General features: G+C 38.3%; 1 protein-coding gene across 3 annotated transcripts in view; it reads right to left on the bottom strand.

The window, feature by feature from the left end:
• Window positions 1-13,727, bottom strand: part of SYT2 (synaptotagmin 2) — a 76,429-nt gene that overhangs the window by 21,535 nt on the left and 41,167 nt on the right. The gene's annotated exons all lie outside the window — the stretch shown is intronic.

Below are 13,727 nucleotides of genomic sequence, written 5' to 3'. Positions count from 1 at the left end.
CACCAGGCAGATAATGTACAAAGGGAGACAATTCAGCATCATTATTAATCTCTTCAGGAGTGGTGAACCAACTAAGATCACATCAACTACAAGTTGTGTAATATTCCAAGAGGTCTCAAAGAACTCCAGGGCAATGTCTAAGGAACTAAAGGCTTCGTTTGAATTGGCAAAAGTTCTCATGTGATCACCATCATGAAAACACTGAACAACAATGATGCATATGGCAGGACTGCAAGGAGAAAACAACTACTCTCCAAAAAGAACATTACTGCCTATCTATAGTTTGTGCAATGTGTAGTTTTGGATAATTTTCCTCAATAAATCAACATACAAATATTATGTTTTGATTCATTTGTTACTTGAGTTACTTGACTGTAGTAGAATTGTGCCATATGGGCAGGGTGGGATCTGACCGGTATAACTGCCAGTTCGGTGATCTACAATTTGCTGTGCATGTGTGTGAATCGTCGTCAGCTTGCTACCTGGACAGCTGAGCAGTGCTGCATGCGGGTGCGCAGCGTTTCAAAAAGCACTTTTTTCCTGCTTTTTCAACCGCAGCTGTGCTGTGCACAGCAGCTGAGGTTGACAAAGCAGGAAATCAAGATCAGGTAAAAGCCTGGGTGGGCAGGTGGACCAAAACAGCAGCAGACATAGAACTGGTTCTATGTCTGCTGCTCTTCAGAGCTACAGGTTCTACAGAGCTGGACAGAACTGGTAGAATCCCACCCCTACATATGGGTTTGGAACATATGAAGCAGGCAGTAGGAATAAAGAGTGCATAAATGGCATGTAACTCTCTTCAGGCAAAGCTTACCAACCTGCAAGCAGTCCTCCTATGACAATACTTCTCAATACAAAACTCAAAAATGATATCATACTTATCATAGGTGCCTTGAATACTAAAGTTGGAAGGAAAATAGCATCTGGAATAATGAGAAAATTAAGGCTTGATATACAAAATTAAGTAGGTGACACAGAGTTCTGCCAGGATAATTTGATATTAATATCAGTATCATTTCCCAGCATCCTAAAGAACAGGTCTAACACATGGACACTGCCATAGAAACAATATCAAAATCAAATTGATTGTAAATATTTTTCAAGTAAACTTAAGAGTACTACTCACTCAACAAAAGCAAAGCTTGGTGCTAACAACAGCTTGGGTCATGACATTCTTGTAAAAAATTCCAACTTAGATTAAGAAAAATATAAAGCTAACAGTCTCCACAATATTCCATGCAGTGTGTTATTCCAATATTCCAAGTATGCAGTGAATTAAAGACAGATTTGATAAATAGTAAAAAAAAAAAAAACACAACTAGACATCATGTGCCTGGTTAGGTCATTTCAGGGATATTTCCTTACCTAAACAGGGAAACAGAATGAGCACAGGCAGGCAAAAAAAGCAGTGAGAGGGTGAGCGACTTCCAACTTCCTACTGGCTTCCCAATTGAGTTTCCTTGTGGAAAACTGGCAGTAGAAACTAGTACTAAAGGAACATTTCAGCATTTCAGAGTTCATTGCTTTTAGCTGTTATGCATGGGGTACATACAATTGGACATCAAAGAAAAGTCATCTCTCTCTCTCTCTGTATAAAACGGCTGTGAAAGTCTGACTCACAGATGAACACTACCTGATGATGGCAGATGAGATTCTGCCGAAACGTTGCTACAACTTTAAAAGCACAACTATAATGACGTGGGAAAATACCTGAACAAAGCTGAATACCATACATACATACATACATACATACATACATACATACATACATACATATGCATGCATGTGTGTATGTATGTATACCACTTACATGTGGTTATACTTGAGCAGAGCGAAGGGAAATTTAAAGTGGACTCTTAAGTGAAAAATGAGGAACTCACCACTATCAAGGTCCTATGTCTCCATATCTGAAACTGGTTTTCATTGCTCTAAGGCAGTGCTCCCCAACCTTTGGGCACCAAGGACAGGTTCCATGGAAAGAGGTTTTTCCGCAGACTAGGGGGGATGTGGTTTTGTGTGCTGCCTGCATCCCACAGATGCAGCTTCACTTGTTTGTGTGACCTGGTTTCTGGCATGCTGCGGACCAGGGCCAGTCCATGAACTGGGGGTTGGGGACCCCTGCTCTAAAGGATGCACATACTCATGTATACCCACTTATTTTATATGAATTAGATTTCATCTAGTTGCTCTTTGGTAGGTTTCAGAATTTCAACCGTAGCTCAAACCCAAATCCATCCTTTTTCAGAACATGGCTTTCATTCATTCACATAGAATTCCTACATATTTATGACACCAAATAAGAAATAACAAATGCCTCTTTTCTGGTTTTGTTCTTTTGCATCTCTAAGTGATTAATATCAGGGTTAACTGGGCAACAAATAATGTCCAACAAGTAATGTGTATAATTATTTCTTTCCTTTTGTAATCATTTAATATGATTACAAGAGAATGAGGGCATATTGGTGGAAAAGTGGAGGGCAAATGCCAACCTGGCAGTGGAATGGCTAATGAATCTATCATTTCCTGCTTCTTTACCATTTTAACTTCATTTCAAGTGTCTGTGAGTGGGAGGCAGCTATTTAACAAGCAGGATGGTTCTTAGGTCTATAAAGAAAATGTAAGGGAGGCAATTGACTATCTATCAACTGCTTTATGCTGATCAAAACAAACATTGGCTAGGAAAGATTATTCACAGCATGTAGACTCAGGTAGGAGATGTTGCAGTATCCATAAGCAGAGTGCTATTTTGTATACTTGAATTACACAGTTGGAAAATAAAGGCAGAGTACAAAAAGTTCAAGGCCAAACTCTGTATGTTTGCAATGTTAAACTAAATTTTGTGACATAGTCAGGCATGCTGTTAAAATGCAATTTATCAATTCAATACTTTTTCTTTGTGTTTTCCACTGATGTAACTATTCCCATTCCTGTTGCAAGACAGGGCAAAATGGGAAACAAAACAATACAGAATCTGCAGAGTACAGAGAATTGGATGCTCTTCTAAAATTACTGTCTTCAGGAGAACACATTGAATTGTTTTAGTTTCTACAAAAACAAAATCTCAGATTACATTTCTTCATGCATTTGAAAATGCAAATAATGAGAGAAATTTAGGGAACCTATACAAATGCTCCAAATGTTAACCTTCAGGTTGCTGAAAAAATTGTGAAGTATTTACAAAGAATATATGCAAAATATTTTCATGGTGTTGCAGAATTTTCCCTACCCTTTTAACGCCCCCACCATCCTTGAATATGTAATTGCTATCCTTGCATCAATATTGCATGATAAAGAATCAGCTATTTTCAGAAATTAGGTTGTGTAATGGAATGAGTAGATGGCCTTGGAGAGTGAGGGGAAGACATGCTGCCTAGGAAACTACTAGACAAGAGAGAGCAGGAGCCCCCAAGTGGCCTAATGGTCAATAAATCTGAAAGCACAAACTCCTGTCACTTTTAACTGCTTCATCGATTAGGGCAGAGTCTCCCTACACTTCTTTCTCTGGCTGTGAGTTCTCTTGCCTCTCTTGTTTGAGAGGTTCGGACCATACTTTTCCAGTCACAGTCTCTGCTTGGTTATATTCATCCTCAAAGTTCAGTCACTTTTAAACTTAATTTGAAAAACAAAGATCAATATGGCATGACTGGGTTATAGGTTTGCCTAATAAGCTAATTTTCCCCACAACCCATGGAGCATCTGATGCAAATAAAGGTTCTATTTCTGGTTATATACTACTACTTGAGAAGACCTGTTGTCTTTTCCCAGGATTTCTCTTTCCTCAGAAGCCTCTCAAAATAGGCAAGAAAAATAATAATCTTGTCTCTATAAAAGCCACAGTCGATTCTTTCAACAGGAACTGTTCTTAACTATGACAATTTTTCTTGCATTATATCAATTGTTAAGCTCCTGGCCTACATATCATTTCTTGTATTCTCCACTAAGCCTTTTAAAATTCACTTTTTATATGTTCCAGTTCTTAGAAACATATACTTTAAAGTCACACTTTAGTTTTAATATCTAACATTTTGCCCTTCCTTCCAAAATTGATTCACTCTATAGAACATTTGGGTTAGTTTTAATTATCCATTGATTTAATAGTCTCAACATGCATAGAAAGTGTATACTTCTGCTTGAATTGGTCCACCTTGAGTGTAATTTTTTTTCCTAATTACTGAGAAAACAGAATAAAAACTGCAACAAAGATTCCCTAGATCTTTATATCCCTTCAACCACTTTCCCTGGATGGAATTAGCAGTAAGTCCAAATTCCTGCAACTAGTCACTTAACATTTGACCTCAACATGGCAAAAATGTAAGACATTTCAGATGCAAGTGCTGAATTTGTTGAGAATTGGTAGGGGAAACGAAGTCAGAATGCATGACAAATGGATTTAGGGTATCTACCATCAGCACTGTAAAGAACTGAAAAGAGCATTCTGATATTCATTGCAGATAAAAAGAGAAATATTAATAATCCAGAATGAAAATGGAACCCATTGTTTTAAAATTGCTAAGACATTGAAAATTTTTCCACTAACAGTTCAAAATAACTTTAGCTAGAGAAAAAGTGATTGGGAATATATACAATATGTACTTTTTATAACTTTTATAACTGCAATGTTGTGTCATTGTTTTTTGCTCAAGGCGAGCCTCTCGAGTTGCCAGAAACCATTTTAAACTGAAAAATCAGCTTCCTCCAAAAACAGACATCTTTAATTATCATCATCTTTTAACCATTTAATTCAAACCATTACCATTAAATCAGAATAAACAGACCAATTCTGCCTAAACCCCATAATGTAGCTGTCAAACCACTCCAAAGATTACTGCCCTGATTCATATTAAATATGCTCAGATGGAAAAATTATGAAATATGTAGGAAATATTTATTTATGAATCAAATTTATATGGCTGCTCATCTCATATAAAGTGACTCTTGATGGTATACAAATACTTACGAAATACATAGGAAATAATCATATTAACATTTTATTTTGGAAGACTCACATTTTTGGACCACATGATATCCTTGGCTTGAAAAATATATATGCCCCTATTTCAATTGGTCCAGTTAATGTGTAAAGTTTCTGGAATGTATCCCTATCCAATTATTCTAGATCCCCCTCTTTTCTAAGCAATAACACATTCCAGGAGTTTCACTTCCGAGGAGCAGAGGGGGAAACAGAGATTCAGTTTTGAGGTGGCAGGTGGAGGTAGTAATGCCTAAAGTCAAGCAACTCCAACATCCTTAGCTCAAAACGTGTATCTCCTCTCTTTCTCTATTGGCTGCATCTGCACATTCTAATAAACCATGATGAATTAAATTTGTGTAACATGTTTACTAGCATGATATGAATCCAGCTCTGAAGTTTGTAAACTATGTGAAGAGGCAAAGAAGAGATTTTAACAAAACCTTTGGCTTCATGTATTTGGATGTGGCTCCTTATAAATATACTGCTCAAAAAAATAAAGGGAACACAAAAATAAGACATCCTAGATCTGAATGAATTAAATATTCTTATTAAATACTTTGTTCATTACATAGTTGAATGTGCTGACAACAAAATCACACAAAAATTATAAATGGAAATCAAATTTAGCAACGCATGGAGGTCTGGATTTGGAGTTACACTCAAAATTAAAGTGGAAAAATACACTACAGGCTGATCCAACTTTGATGTAATGTCCTTAAAACAAGTCAAAATGAGGCTCAGTAGTGTGTGAGGCCTCCACGTGCCTGTATGACCTCCCTACAATGCCTGGGCATGCTCCTGATGTGGCGGATGGTCTCCTGAGGGATCTCCTCCCACACCTGGACTAAAGCATCCCCCAACTCCTGGACAGTCTGTGGTAAAACGTGGTGTTGGTGGATGGAGCGAGACATGAAGTCCCAGATGTGCTCAATTGGATTCAGGTCTGGGGAACAGGCGGGCCAGTCCATAGCATCAATGCCTTTGTCTTGCAGGAACTGCTGATACACTCGAGCCACATGAGGTCTAGCATTGTCTTGCATTAGGAGGAACCCAGGGCCAACCGCACCAGCATATGGTATCACAAGGGGTCTGAGGATCTCATCTTGGTACCTAATGGCAGTCAGTCTACCTCTGGCGAGCACATGGAGGGCTGTGCGGCTAAAGAAATGCCTAAAGAAATGCCACTCCACACCATTACTGACCCACTGCCAAACCGGTCATACTGGACGATGTTGCAGGCAGCTGCAACATTTATTTATTTATTTTATTTATTTATTTGATTTGCCAATTGTTTACAAGATAATAAGTATAAGTGTATACATAGTTGTGAATACATGAAATGGGTACATATAAGAAAAATAAAAGAATAAGAGAAACAATAGGACAGGGACGGTAGGCACGTTGGTGCGCTTATGCACGCCCCCTACAGACCTCTTAGGAAAGGGGTGAGGTCAATAGTAGACAGTCTAAGGTTAAAGTTTTTGGGGTTTGGGGAAGAAACTACAGAGTCGGGTAGAGTATTCCAGACATTGACCACTCTATTGCTGAAGTCGTATTTCCTGCAATCAAGTTTGGTGCAGTTAACTTTGAGTTTGTATCTATTGTGTGCTCTTGTGTTGTTATGGTTGAAGCTGAAGTATTCATTGACAGGTAGGACATTGCAATGTATGATTTTATATACCATGCTTAAAATATACCATGCTTAACATTATTATCTCCATGGTGTCTCCAGACCCTGTCACATCTGTCACATGTGCTCAGTGTGCTCAGTGTGAACCTGCTTTCATCTGTGAAGAGCACAGGGCACCAGTGGCGAATTTGCCAATCTTGGTGTTCTCTGGCAAATGCCAAACCTTGTGTACGGTATTGGGCTGTAAGCACAACCCCCACCTGTGGACGTCAGGCCCTCATACCACCCTCATGGAGTCTGTTTCTGACCATTTGAACAGCCACATGCACATTTGTGGCCCTCTGGAGGTCATTTTGCAGGGCTCTGGCAGTGCTCCTCCTGTCCCTCCTTGCACAAAGGGGGAGGTAATGGTCCTGATGGTGGGTTGTTGCCCTCCTAAGGCCTCCTCCACGTCTCCTGATGTACTGGCCTATCTCCTGGTAGCGCCTCCATGCTCTGGACACTACGCTGACAGACACAGCAAACCTTCTTGCCACAGCTCACATTGATGTGCCATCCTGGATGAGCTGTACTACCTGAGCCACTTGTGTGGGTTGTAGACTCCGTCTCATGCAACCACTAGAGTGAAAGCACCGCTAGCATTCAAAAGTGTCCAAACCATCAGCCAGAAAGCATAGGAACTGAGAAGTGGTCTGTGGTCACCACCTGCAGAACCACTCCTTTATTGGGGATGTCTTGCTAACTGCCTATGCTTTCCACCTGTTGTCTATTCCATTTGCGCAACAGCATGTGAAATTGATTGTCAATCAGTGTTGCTACCTAAGTGGACAGTTTGATTTCACAGAAGTGTGATTGACTTGGAGTTACATTGTGTTGTTTAAGTGTTCCCTTTATTTTTTGAGCAGTGTATATAGATATGCATTCAGTGGGGTGGAAAGGGAATGGGATTTTGCAGTAACCTTCCCCCAGGAGTGGGGAGGGAATGGAGATTTTATCCTCCCCCCGCCATGCCCACTACGCCACGCCATGCCCACCAAGCCACAGCCACAGAACCGATAGTAAAAATTGTTGAATCCCACCATTGCTGCAGGGATAAAATGAAACATGACACCGCATATGACATCTTGGGAACTATAGACAAAAAGTAAAATATACATATAAAAACAGTGAAAAATATTAGTTTCTGTGCGGAAATATCCATTTCCCTTTATTAAGTTACTGAGCAGTAATCTACTATAATCTACTGTACACTGCAAAAATATCTCACCAATTCTAATCTAACATCTTGCCATATGCCACACTTTAAGAAAGCACACCCAGATTTTAAGGCAAGATAAGACCTTTTACAGAATTAACTCATAACTGGAACACATCTGAGTCAAGTATTTTCAAAATTCTTCATTGGTCCCATTGTAGCCTCTTATCTTGAATCTGTTGTCATTTATGGGGGTGAAAGGCCTGCATAAGAAACAACGGCACATGGGCATAACCATTTGTTTTCATAATCACCAGTAGAATGCATCCCTGAAATGGAAAACCAAAAGAAAGAAATCACATTATTTAGTTTTGAAAGAATCAAGTCTCAGGGTAATTAGCAACTCATAACATTAGTGGCAGGATAGATTACTGGAAATGAAATACTGAAAAGAGTAATGAAAAGAGTATATAGAAAGGTATACAGTTCTCAGCAAATAAAAAGCAAATTACATTTGACACGATCATTCCCTTTGTTTCCAAGAAGATATTCTTTTGTGAACTTCTTGAGTACTGTATTGCAAAAATGCTGAAAAAGAAATTCAAGTTGACACAGACATCAGTACATGGGGATAACGCCAGATGCTTAATTAGCGATTAAACTACAACATTGCCAAGTCATACAATACTAATCTGGTACATGAATGTACAGTTAGAGGACAATTCTTCTCGTGTGAGGATTTGGCTGTAATAATGTTATGAACAGCGTTGTACCACAAACACTACTGATTTCACAATCTCATTCCCAGAAACAAATCTCATCTTATTCCTTTTTGAATTGTTTTATCAATGCACATTTAAATAGGCTGGTAAAAGGTCGTCATGGTGGATACAACATTGGGTGCAATTTGTAATGAATATAACTAACTCATTTCTAATGAAGAGCATCCATTAAAACATACACACAAATGTTTCCACATATTTTAAAGAAGAATTGCATATTTATATCTATTTTGAATAACTTCAAGTGAGATAAAAGAGTTATAGATGCTAAGTTTCTTATCAGAAATCCACTTTGGAAGAGCATATGTGTCCTTGCATTCTCAGTTTCCAGACCTTTGGACTGGAAAAAAAAAAACACCACTGCAGTGTGCAGTGCACATAGTAACAGGTAAATACCCATTTCCCACAGAATATGTTGTTGGTATCATTCACCATATTGTATCTTGCAAATTTCCACTTTAAAAAGGGGAAGACTTGCTGCAAGCCATCATAAAATGAGAATCGAGAATATGAAAATCTTCCTGTATCCTATCCTTCAAAGAAAGGTAGTATCATTATTAAAAAAAACAGGTTTTCTTAGGCATATATGAAATTTTATATCAGTTTCAGTAAAGGATGACCTTATTTTTTCGTACTCATCCATACCTGATCTATGTCTATAGGCAACTTATTTTTTAAATATATAAGTCTTCAGTTTACTGGAACCATAAATTGATGAAGAAATAATAATATCCCAGGTCCTTGGGAAGGTGGATATAAATGTTCCAAGGTGCCTTTTTTCAGGAGGCAATTGGGCTTCCTTGTTTTTTCTTTGAAGAACTTTCGCTTCTCATCCAAGAAGCTTCTTCAGCTCTGACTGGATGATGAGGAACAGAAGGATTTATATTTCTTGCAGACAGCTGGTCATTTGCTAATAGACTTCAACAAATAATCTCTTAAGGGATTAAGAATGATCAAGTGAGTTTTATCAAAACTTGATACATATCAGATGGTATTTAATGGGTAGTAAATCTCTTTGGCCAAAATGGAATACTTGTTAGATAAACATAAATTAGCATTTATGTTTATCTGTGTCCTCAGGGTCACCTGAGTAGTGTAAATGGACATGGAGTTTTCTTGGCTGCATGATGTTTTCTGCCCTGTGTCCTTTCCCTGTTGAAAATAGGCACAGGCTGTTGGGGATGAGTCTGTGTTGTCTACATCTCAAACTGAAACACAAATGATACCTGTAATCTGAATTTTTTTTGGGGGGGGGAATAGTGATATTGATGGATTATACCTAGCCTGCAGCAATGGAGGCAGATATTCACTTCATGTCAAATGAACTGTGGAAGAAGAAAAGCATGCATTGGCTAAAGACAGCCAAGAACAATAGAGACTGATGAACTCTTGACTCATAACACACCAGAGAAGACAAAGAATTGGGAAAGATCACAAAGTATCAAGATCTGAAAATTGAAATTGACAGATTATGTCATAAACCAGTACTATGCAGTACTATGCATAATAGTATAATTCAAGATTCACAAAAAAAAAAACCAATACATTGTATTGAATATTTAAAAACTTTTTTCAATATGTATACGCGGTAAAGGCGCTGGCCCCCCAACTCCCTCAAAATAAGGTTGTTTTCCGATAGCCCCCTCTTTTCCGCATTCAAAGGACAACCTCTCCTCACCACCACCACCACACACACACACACCCAATACCCGCAAACAATGTTCTGGGCATTAATCACCATTGCTACATTAACCTGGTAAATTTATACCCTGCCTCCCCAGTGTTGCTTTGACGACAGGATTTCACCTGAAGCGGCGCTCGCTCGCTCTCTTCTCCGCTCTCCCACCGTTCGCACATGTTGGAAGCACCGTAAAACCTGATAACCCACCCGGGGCTCCCCCATCCTTAACCTACAGCCGCCGCATGCAAAACCTGCGTGCAAAAGAAAAAAAAAAAAAGAAAAGTACGCCGCACGTGAGGATCTTGAATCCTCTCCTCCCCACACCGCTAAGGAAGGAAGAGGGGAAGGTTGCGCAGCGCATGGCGAGTGACACCCGCCACACACACACACACACACACACACACCGCTCCCCCAGCCTCCCTCCCGGCTGCAACTCAAGCTCGAAGTGGGAGTCGAGTCCTCCCGGCGTATAAGACGACCCCCCACTTGGAGGCATGTTTTTCAGGGCAAAAAAGTCGTCTTATACGCCCGGCAAATACGGTATATAAACCTGTTTTAAATAAAATTTAAAGAATCCTGGTACATTGATTGTAAGGTTTATTCTGACTCTTCATATATTTTATTCACATTCAATATAGATATTTGAGAAAGATTGCTTGGGAAAAGAATGCTTAAATAATTGATGAAACTACAAATGAAGATGACAATAATTTAATATATAAATAAAGAAGTCTTCACTTACAGACATCAATTCTGACTTAAATTAATTAACAAGTATTCCATTTTGGCCAAAGAGATTTACTACCCATTAAATACCATCTGATATGTATCAAGTTTTGATAAAACTCACTTGATCATTCTTAATCCCTTAAGAGATTATTTGTTGAAGTCTATTAGCAAAAACAGCAGTTAAAATGTAGTATCTATAATCAATGAAATAGGTTATTAATGCTACTTCAACAATTTCAAACATGCAAAACTGAAAACCCTTCTGTATTACATCAAAATCCAATCATCTTAAATCTGCAACTACAGCATTTACTAAAACATGAGAAGCTGGTATTTCAGTGTTTCTCTACTGAATGACAGCATCCATGTTATTATTTTCTCAGAAACCTTTACAAATAGAACTCTTCTGGAGAGTACACACATTCATTTCTTAGAGGTGGTTTCTTAGAGGTGGTTTCACTTCTTCATTATATAGTACTGTTTTACCATGACTATTTAATTGTATAATTGTATTTTGTGATTAATATTACAAAGTTATTAACAACAGAAATAAAATGTCATTAATAAACAGTAGAAGGTTATACTAATTTAAAGATGTACTTAGTTAAAGAATACAAGTTAAGAAGGTGTGTTTCTCAGGGGAAAAAAATCAAACTATTTATCTATTTTACTTATTCAAATTATAAGGTAAGCTTCCAAAAAAAAAAACCCATGAATGCTGAGGAAGAAATTCAGATCAAAATATTTTAAGAGAACTTATAGAAAATATAAATGTCAAGCACAAAAAATCAGGAACCAAGGTGGTTCAAATGAAGACAAGTTTATTGCATGCTATCACTCTCTACCAGAATATGATCTACTAATGGTTAAGGCAAATGGTTGAGGTAGATAAGGGTCAATGGGACTCAGGATGGGCTGGACTTAGATCTCTTGTGGGCATGAATAGGAAACTGATGATGTGCTTGACCCATGGGCTCAGCCTGGTCATCTCCTACCACATAGCTATATATCTTTTTCTATATATCTATCTACATCTACACACCCCAGTACTTCTAACAAATGACTATGTCATCTGGAATTATTAATAAGAATCCTATTGCACATTGAATGACAATATTAGGGAACTATAATCTACATAGTTGGGAACTACAATCTATATATTCAGGATCTTACACACAGTATAATCAGCTCATGGGCTCTCCATTCTCTTGGATAACTTCCCATGCCACCATGCTTTTCAATTTCACCAGTTGAAGTTTCCAGATGTTCTTCAAAGGTAACCTCATAAGTGTATTGCAATAGTCCATTCTGGACCAAGGCATGAGTAGTAACCAAACTAGTCACTAACTATGAGCACAATCAGTGAACCTGAAGGGCTATGGAGACCTGACTCTTCTCCCAAGACAGGTCCAGAGATCTTATGGGGATAGATATGGGGACACCCCTTTGAATGCTACCTTAACCTGGGACATGTACCAGGTGTCCCAGTTTTAAAATCTGAATGTATCTTGGGGCACATATATTTGCCTTTATTCACTACTTTAACCTTTCGAGTGAAAATGGGAAACTTAAATCAATGTTCATTATTACAATTCTGGGCATTTTGACTATAATTCTGGGGAATTGCAGGTTTTTTTTTTACAACCAATATGTTTAACTGAAGAAAAGCTATTTGAATAGCTTGAGTTTCCCCTTAAAATTCATCTTCATTCTTTGTGCAATATTGCTATAGAGAGACAACAAAGAGAAACCTATGAATGTAAAAAAAATAATTATGGTGATATTCCAAAGACTCCTCTTTCAATCCAGCCTGGACTTTTCATCCACTTCTGTCCTAATCTTTGCACCAATCCTTGCAGCTGTCATCTCGGAAGTCAGCAAACAGCATCATGCATATCATGCAAAGACAGAGTTAATTCTGCAGTAGTGGAGAAACAGACAGGAAAAAGTGCTGAGTCACTATGCTACCTTTCACTGCAGTGCTTTCATCCCACCCGACAGAGAGAGCAATCCATGAGCAGGAGCAGCTGAACTAATCTTCTTTATTTTCAGGCATATGATTCTCCCAGGATGTCATTCCTCCTATACCAAGAGAGGCATAGAAGGACATGGGCTACACATTTAGTCCCATGGAGTCATAGCAGCCACCTGACTGCAGAGGCTGGTGCAGCCACCCCACTTTCTGCTTCTCCCCACATTCCAGCATTCCTCAGGCAGCCTTAGGGTCACCCGGTTTACACGGAATTGTTTCAGATCCCCCACTCACAGAGAGAATGTCCTGGCAGACACTGTAATGATAGTACCCCTCAGTGTTTCATTTTAAAGACATATTCAAATACATCCTAAATTTCTTTTTCCTTGTTCCAACTTTTTAACAATCCTCCAAGAAACCACAGAGGACATCTATAAAAATGGGAAGGTTATTTTGTATCCACTTTTACATATTAAAAATTGGTCTAAGCATGCATTCATTTGCAAATCCGTTTGTGTATATTTGTGTTGCAAACACAAATATAAAATCCGTATAATCTAAAGCATGGGATTTACTTTGCCTTTTATGTTGACCACAAAACAAAACTAATTAGCATCTATATATTTAAAGATTCCATTCACTGGATATAATGACCTTTTTAAAAAACTAATGCAATTCTGAAAGGTCCATCTCATAAACATATTGTAGATACCTAAAATAAGTGTCCCTACAGGGACAAGATTTGAACTGATTTTCACAATTTGCA

Source organism: Notechis scutatus, chromosome 3, assembly GCF_049901735.1.
Source record: "Notechis scutatus isolate UNSWTSFEM ecotype Mainland chromosome 3, rNotScu1.2, whole genome shotgun sequence".
Lineage (NCBI taxonomy): Eukaryota > Metazoa > Chordata > Lepidosauria > Squamata > Elapidae > Notechis > Notechis scutatus.
This window is presented reverse-complemented; position numbering and strand designations above follow the sequence as displayed.